We start from the raw sequence: 9,325 nt of genomic DNA, 5'->3' as shown, positions 1-9,325 counted from the left end.
CCTCAGGGTTATACAATCAACATGCATAAATTGAAAGACTAGAAATTAAATACAATTAAACCATTGTGCTTGGAAAGGGCTACATCAATACCCCACAATTGGGTTTAGTTGCTCATGATCTCCTAAGCTCCACAGACTATTTTATTGAATTTTTGCTCTAGAAGCAGTGTGTATTTTTACAATGTTTAAAGCCCTATTTATAGGGATTAGGAGAACCCTAAAAACCCTAAAAATCCTCAGAAAACTGTAATTCAGTCTCCCAGTCGGATTGGGAGACCTAGAAAAACTTTCCTTCTCAATTTCGGAGTCTGTTTTGCCTCTGGCACTCGTGTGCGCTCGAGCGCACTATAGCTGCGCTCAAGCGTACTGTAGCTACAGTAACTTTGCTACAGTAACTCCGCTACAGTATTTTTGCTACAGTACCCGTGCTACAGTATTTTTGCTACAATACTGCTACAGTACTTTAATTGCATTTTGAGCCCAAAATCAATGATTTTCTTGTATCTTTATTAAACACCTGAAAACACAAAAACAAAACAAAATCAAACAAATAACAACGCTAAGGAATTAACATATGCAAATTAAGGAGCTTGAATATGCAACATTCGGTGCTTATCAGCAGGGTAAGAACCTCCTCCACCGTCGGAGTCCAAACCTTCTCTGTCATCCATAAGGAACAAGAACTCGGGATATAGTAACCGAGGGATACAAGGGTAACGGCTGTGAATCAACAAGATGGGTAATAGACAGACGAAGGCGATCAACCGCTGGTTTGATGAATGACAACAACAGATCCAAATATTTGAGTATTGGACTGTCGGGATGAACGAACTACTCACACGAAGGAAGACGAAGGGTTCGATTGGTCGAAACCCTAAAAAATGCTACTCTCAAAAGTAGTATTGAGGTAGGAAATTGGAGTAGAAGCAAGCTAGTGGGGGGTTGAAAACTTGCAAAGCTTTGGCAAGCAACAATGGCGGATAAAGGTAGAAAATGAGAGAAAGAAAAACCCCTTTTTATCGTATATCTGAGAAGATGAAGGGGCATTGGCACTTGAAACCCTAGACGACGCCTCGGAAACACGCACAATGAGTGTCGTAGCAGATGTGTCTTATCACCTACCAGATGATGACGGGTGGTAGCCGAAAGTACGACCATACCAATGCTGACACGTGGATGCGTACTTAACCATTCAAATCGACAAGCAAGTGAATCGACTGATCCTCGATCAGATCAATTGTCTCGGCAAAAATCAGAGGGGAAAATTCTGCCAAAATTTGAAGTCCAAAACTCAAAATTTCCGCCTCGGACATGCCACTTCAAAGAGTTAGATCTCAGAAGACCAATCCATTCTTAAAGAACACGAAATTTCCATAGTCATCCAAACCAAGAAATTGGGAGGTAACTGTTGGGTCATGGATCAGTTTCATGAGGCCCAACGGATCCTGGACCCGGTTTCCGCAAGTCCGTAGACCCGACAAGGCCTCGGACAGCTTAGCCCGATGAGGTCTCAGACGCCTAGTCTGAGACTCAACTTATGGGCCAAAATAGTCAATAACCGAAGGGCAGGTCGGTCATTCTACAATAAAGTTATATCTATATTCTATTAAATCAGGTGATCTTATCCCACATTTGATAAGATCATCTAAAATATAGATCCACTATCAATATATCAACTACCCCTATACAAATGGGATAGGCCATCATTCAAATTCAAAAGATCATCTACACTGATCAGGATGCATGATAGTTGTCAACGCCTAAGCTGTGCACGTCTGACCGAAGACTACTTGGACATCCTGATCTAACATCAAATGGAAGCCATATCACTTATCCTACGATCTTAGGCTACTAAGATCATGGAGCGGCTAACAAACCCTATCCCTCTCAAATAACTGCACAACAAATATTGAGGAATAAGGATCCGAAACGTGTGGGAAATCAAACTCCATTTCATGCCTATAAAATGCAAGTCACCCCTTAATGCTAAGGTAATCGCAACCTTTGCTTTCCAGCTTTCTTTTTGCTTATATCTTCTCTCTTAAATCACTGACTTAGGCATCAGAGTATTCCCGCCGGAGCACCACTAGGGACTCTAATCCTATTGTTTGTTCTTGTGTGAAGGCCCGATCGATGCATCCTCGGACACCATGACACCACCCAGAGAGTGTGCCACGTTCCTCCTCGGAAAATTGTGCATTAACAATATATATCAACATTATGGAACGTTTTCCACATGCTACGGATGGGCAAAAGAGAGACATCATTACATAATATCTTCGGTTGCAATATAATAGCCTCACAACACTAGACAACATTAATTATTTCTATAGTACGTGCCCCATTAGACTTGCAAAATAATACATGTACTGGCAACAATGTAAGACCAATAAAAATGCGGTCGTATTTTTGCCACATCAGTATATTACTTAAAAGATTAAGATTACAAAAAATAATTTTTTTAAAAAGGGAAAGCTTCATTTACTCTCTATAAACTTATGCGCCTTTTGCAAACACCACCCAATCTTCAAAGTCTCTCACTTTGGTGTATCAAACTTTCGTTTCATTCCAAATTTCCCTTACCGTTAGATATTTGAGTCTATATGAAGCTTCTAGCTTGCACAAGAATACTCATCCCATGTGCTGTGATCGATGAATGCCGACAAATAGGTGAACTGTCAACCTACGCCTCCTCCATTGCTTATGAGGATCATTGACAAATTGCATGTCAAGTCTACAATATATGTTCAATCAAGAGATGGATCGTACATGAGAATCCTTAAGAGTACCTCTGCCAATGCGTTTCACGTTTTGTTGAGGAAACACACACATAAATCTAGTGACCCACAAGTCATTGAGCTTAATTATTATCAACCCACATTATTACTTGCCCCGAAGATCAATGACCGACAAGTAACTAAGGTCCTCTCTCTCTCTCTCTCTCTATATATATATATATATATATATATAGAGCTTCATGCCTTCCTATGAAAATCAGGCAAGTTAATTATAGGATAAAGAGGAATGGCACTTGTCCACCTATTCTCCTTATCCCAGAATTTCTCCTTGCCACATAACATACCTAAATATCCCATGAAAACTAGTCCTCTTCTTCTTGACCACAACTATGGGCACTACTCCCAATGCTTTGCGAGTATACCAACTTCCCATCACAAGTTGAACGACAATCCGCCAATTACCAGCCAAGTGTTAAAGCATGTAATGCTCTCAAGGGATTGAGCGCATGTCGAGTGCGCTCGATGGTACAATCGGTCGCAATACCAAAAGCTCAAGGTAAGAATCATAGTAATCTGCGATCGATCACAGTATCAAAAGCTCAAGGTGGGAATCAAGTTAATCTGCAATTGATCGCAGGCCTGATGCGATCGAGCGCAGATACGCGTTCAAAACAATCTAACAGCTGCAGGAAAGCTAAAAGTCAATATGGAAAAATTCTCTATATTCCTCAACCTCCTATGACAGCATGTAAAGCAGATTTGGGAGTATCAACTGGCTGTAATCAAATCAGTTGTAAAATGAAAGAAGCTCAAGAATTGAAAGACTTGGAGACCAAGCTAGCCAATGAGAAGATTTCCTTTTCCTTGTAGTAAATTGATTTGTTGCAGATTCTGATTTTAGGGTTAGCTGTGTCTTATGTCAAGTTGTATATATATTACACAAATGTAATTGTAAAAGTTATCGAGTTTGAATATACCTTCTACAAAGTTTTTCACCAAGCTCCTGGAGTTACGATTTTTTGCAGTCCTTAAAGAATGATTATGTGGTAACACTACAAGAATTTAGGTCTTTAGGGGCGACTTCAAGTCCTAAAGTGGACGCTGTTGACAACAGCGTCCACTTTTCGACCCTAAAGGTGTCGACGCTAATAGTCCGACCCTAATGATCAAATGCGTGATTATCAGCGTCCACTTAAAGTCGACCCTAATGATCACTTTTAGCGTTCACTTTATCGACCCTAAAAGTCGAAATGGTTTGACCCTAAAGATGATGTAAACGGAAGCCATAGTCGACCCTAATAGTCAACCATTAGCGTCCACTTTTAATTAACCATTAGCGTCCACAAAGTGGACCCTAATGGTCCTAAAAAAATTAAAAAAATAATAATAACTATCAGCGTCCAAACCAAAGTGGAGTTGATAGTTAACCATTAGCGTCCATAAAGTGGACCCTAATGGTCCTAAAAAAAATTTTAAAAAAATTAACTATCAGCGTCCAAACCAAAGTGGACGCTGATAGTTAACTATTAGCGTCCATAAAGTGGACCCTAATGGTTCTAAAAATTTTTTAAAAAAAATTAACTATCAGCGTCCAAACCAAAGTGGACACTGATAGTTAACCATTAGCGTCCACAAAGTGGACCCTAATGGTCCTAAAAAAAAAAAAAAAAAAGATAATCTGGGATCGATCGCACAATCGTGTGCGATCGATCGCAGTACCAGTAGGTTTTCGACATTTTGCGATCGATCGCACTTAGAGTGCGATCGATCGCAAAATATAAAAAACCTACTTGAAAACTCACTGGTACTGCGATCGATCGCACTTGGAGTGCGATCGATCGCAAAATATAAAAAACCTACTTAAAACCCCACTGGTACTGCGATCGATCTCACTTGGAGTGCGATCGATCGCAGAACCAGGGAACAAATTCATATATTCGTGGAACTTAGATTTCTCTTGGCTGCCTTAGAATCCATTTTGGGCTCTATTTTATAATCATTATATGCTGGTTTAAGAGATCCATTAAACTGAAAAATGATGTGCATGTTTGGCGGTAAGGATATCTTTTCCTTACCTGTACTTCTTTGAAAGCTATTTAAAATTCAGCCACACAACTAAAATTATGAGTTACATTACTTAAGACTTCTCCCTCAGACCACATAAAGACAGTCCATATTGTTAACATATAAATAAATCAAATAGTTTCTGTTCAACCATATAGAATGGAGGAAAAAAAGTCCCTTTAAATGGCTAAACAGGACTAATAATTTAGTTAGTCCCAATCCACTATCTTGATGTTGACATGGAACTAAACCTGACATGATCAAATTCAATCCTAAAAGATGTGGCTGATTTAAAACCTTCCACTATGCAAAAACATACTCTGGACCCAATAAATCCTATACGATGCAGAAAGATAAATACATTCATAAAACTGAAAGAATTCTCACTTGCTGTTGTTCAGAAGCATCTAAAAGAAAATGCACTGAGCCAAAGCCACTTGCTAAGGTTTTCTCATAGAGTGTCTTGTTCACCAATAACTGTAACAAACGATGGCTTCAGGACATCATTTATATGCCTTAAAATAAATAGGACCATAAAAGATATGATTAGATCATAATCGGCTCCAAGACCGCACAGGATAAATTGAATTGACTCACTTGATACCTATCCCATGTCTGCTTGTAACAATTATTTGATAAACCTTGCTTGGTAACAATTATGTATTCATAAACAAAACTTTTCCTGTGCAAAACAAGAAATTGGTCTAATACCTTGCTTGCTCATCGCCATAACGGGTTCATAGGCCAAAGAGGTCTTATCCTGTGCAAAACAAGAGATAAGATTATAAGCAAATGTTAGACATTATAAAAGTAGAATACATGAAGGAAAAACACTTTCTATTTTGAAAAAAGCACATGATTTGAAGCAATAAGTGTTTTCACCCCATTAAGACAGATGGTTACCCAGGCTTCCAGTCCATTACCCTCAAATTTTAGTTTATCAAAGCTAGGCAGAAAATTTTATATATCTATGTGGGGGATATATGACTCAACACAGAGTGGAATGGTCCAAGTGTGTTGGTGTAAATGTACAGATATACATGCTTAGCTAATACAGAAATCTGTACTAGGGATAAGATTTTTAGTGATGCATTTAGAATATCATCAGAGATCCACAAGATTACTGAGTACAAGGTAAAAAGACTTCAAAGACATGCCCATGAAGCTCCTAAATTAGCTCATTGCCAACATATGAAATCCACCTGAGTCTCAAAAGAGATTCCTATTTAAGCCATTGCTCCTTTTTAATCAAAATTTCAAAAACCTTACATTTCTTTTTATCATCACACACTTATTTGGTTTCTATGAAACGTCAATTTCAGGAAATTTTGACTCAATAAACTCAACAAGCATAAAGTGAGTTGCAACTTCCAGGGTAATTAGTGCCACTGATACAGCAATTAGACTGATAAATATTATAAAGTTAACACAAGGAAAAAAAAATGATCAAGATATTCTGCATGAGTTCACATATCAAGCGGAGATAACAAGTTGACAGTAAATTAAAACCAACAGTAAATTTCAACTGAAGAGCCTGCATGATTTACCAGTTCTGGTACATAGTCCATTTCCCCTTTGACCTTTAAGCTCATGATTTTGAACTTAACCTTGCTCCTGTGATTGATTGGTTTCTCATTGCTCTCTGGAGGCTCAACAAACTTGAAAACTGTCAGCCAATTAAAAAGTTCAGAAGAGGAACTTAATTTAAACAAATACAGCATCTTTTACATAAATAAATGCAGTGAGAAAGTACCAAATGCTGGGAGAAAGAAGGGAAGGAAGAGAAGATCAAGAATGATGAATTACCAGTTGCAATTATACTTTCACCAGGAGAAAGTATACCGCCTGGAGGACGCATATAACAACTCTTTGGTGCAGTTGTTTGGAACTAAATCAACCAAGATGTCATCCGTTAGATGGCCCTAGTAGTAGTAAGTAGAAATTCCAACAAGATATGTCTAAACAATAACAGAAGGACAATAATAAACAGGAAAAAGGGGGTGCAGTAATGACATTTTCTTTCCTTTTCTCTATCTCAGAGTCAAAGCCTTGCTAACAGCAAAGCTTTTACAACAATTATAGGAAAAAATCTTTTGAAAATTTTTATATCCAAATCTCATCAAATTAGTAGAAGATATTAGAGAAATCAACCCCTTGGGCCTTATTTTTCCATATAAAGGCCAAACATACAGCCAAGTATCTACAAAAAAAGAACAAGACAATTAGGAAACAACTGACATAAGTATAGTAATACCTTGAAAGCTACATGAGACTTGCAGATGTTTTTAATTCCAACAGCGCTCCTAACCTGCTTACCAGGTTCATTTTCATGTGGAACAGAATTGAATAAATCAGATAGCAATAAAGAAACTAATCTATCTAGCAAATAGCAGAATGCAGAGAAACTTGATCAACATTATTGCTTCTAGTCATTAACCAAGTTTCTGGAGTAAAATCATTATAAATGAAGTTGGGGACTTGAAAGCCCCAATTAACATAAAAGTCAATAAAAAAAACATTCGGTCTTCATTCATCAATATTATGAATGCCATAAGTCCTGATGGAGTTGCAACAGGACATACTTGCTGAGTCGAATTACTCCAAAAAGAACAATTTGAGCCATTTGGCAACGCAAAAGAAAAAAAGAACAAAAAAAAAAGAAAAAGATCAACAAACGAAAAGAAGATAGAATCTCACTTATTGAGACTGAATAAGGAAAACCCAGATTTCAAACGATTCCACCAGTCCAAGACAAACACTCCAAGCCGATCATATTAGTCTATAACAATTCTAATTACTGTAATCAAACCAATAAATCATGGAGTGGAAACTAATCAGAGAACAAAGATTCTCTCTTCCAGAGACAAAACAAGACGATCCAGATCAACAAATTTAAAGGTACATCTGCCCTAATTACTTTTGTAGGAAAAATATGAACTATAGTGAAGAGTTAAAAGAAGCAAATTTCTCAGAAGTTTAATGCCCATACAAGCATATAATGTGTTTCAACAAATAACAAAATTAAGGTAATAGCCGAAAGAAAGGTGCTTCAAACTAAAAAACATAAGAAACTATAAAAGATATGTTGATTATGAATGAAATACAGGAGAGACAGAACAACTATGTCAACTGGTATTTTCTCATCTTGTCCTCATTACCAACAGGCTCTGCATCAAACTTCTCATGAATGCCTCCATTTTTAGTTCTTCCAATGTGTATGTACCATGATGAATGTATGGTATGAGCATAGGAAGGGATGTAAAAGAAACACAAAACATCACTAAGATTGAAGTTCTACGAACTCATTTTTGTAACCAGTAAGAAATTCAAAGAACCTTTAAACCAATATATGAACTAATATAATGCCAATGAATGGAAAACCAAACTAATACTTTCAAGTTAAGGTAATTTTTATAACAATACATATAATAATCTATATATGAACTCATTCTAGAGTGAACTCAATATAGGTTCATCATGCATAAACCTGCATTACTCCACCCAAACTCCCTTCCTGCAACTCAAGCCCTTTATCCAAGGCAATACCAAAGCATGAAGGGGAAAAGCAAAGGCATCATTTGGTTTTAAAAGGAAAATATATAATGATTCAATTTAGAGCTCAACACAACCCCAATTTGTCAATCTTCAAAAATCAAGTTTTCAAGTGCCTTGACTGCTTTGCAACTGAAATATCTTAATGGGTTTAATGTTTATTAACCCAGAAACTCAAACAAACCCCAAAACTGAATCAAGAATTTTGCTGAATTTAAAATCCCTAATTCTCCTAAAAATCATAATACATAAAAAATCTGACTATTACATTCCCAAATCGACAACTTAAAGAGACAGCAGAGACAAAGAAAAACAGAGACAGAGACAGAGAGAGACTCACTAGTGCAGGAACAGTAATGGCGGAATAATCGCCGGCCGGAGAGAGAGAGCACTACCGTAGAGAGAGGATACGTCGATCGATCGGGGAGATGGAGAGGGAGATGGCCGGCCGGTTTCGACTGGAGAAGATGGCCGGTGGGTTGGCCAACCGTGCGGGTCACTGGGCGCCGGAGTGAGAGAGAGGTGAGCAGCAGGAGAGAGATCGAGTGAGAGGGGGTGTTTTTGAGGGAGAGAGATCGAGAGTGAGAGTGAGATTGATAGTGAGAGTGATGAGGGAGGTGAGCGAGGGAAACACAAGTTTCGTGCGAAATATCTAGAGTGAGAGTGATGAGGGAGGTGAGCGAGGGAAACAAAAATTTTGTGCGAAATATCAATTAATTCCTTATATATATATATATATTAGTAATTAAATAGTATATGTTATATGAATAATTTAATATTTATGTGTATGTATTAGTTGACATACTAACTAGTTAGTTCATAAATTAACATATTATTTAGTTAATTAATATATATTAAGTAAATATAATTAAGTAAATTTAATACTTCTATGTATATTACTTATTTTATTATACATGTGTGTGTTATATATTAGTATTGACATACTAACTAGTAACTAGTTAGTTAATAAA

The 9,325-nt window shown here is 37.3% G+C and overlaps 1 long non-coding RNA gene and 1 pseudogene across 1 annotated transcript; one reads left to right on the top strand and one right to left on the bottom strand.

Moving 5' to 3' along the window:
- Positions 1-3,143: 3,143 nt before the first annotated feature.
- Positions 3,144-9,325, top strand: part of LOC132181659 (probable terpene synthase 12) — a 9,309-nt pseudogene continuing 3,127 nt past the window's right edge.
- On the bottom strand, positions 6,193-7,128 carry LOC132183094 (uncharacterized). Its single transcript, XR_009440348.1, has 3 exons — positions 7,057-7,128; positions 6,609-6,690; positions 6,193-6,468 (listed from the first exon to the last, which is right to left on the bottom strand). It is a non-coding gene; the product is annotated as an uncharacterized LOC132183094 (long non-coding RNA).

This window comes from Corylus avellana, chromosome ca5 (genome assembly GCF_901000735.1).
Source record: "Corylus avellana chromosome ca5, CavTom2PMs-1.0".
Lineage (NCBI taxonomy): Eukaryota > Viridiplantae > Streptophyta > Magnoliopsida > Fagales > Betulaceae > Corylus > Corylus avellana.
This window is presented reverse-complemented; position numbering and strand designations above follow the sequence as displayed.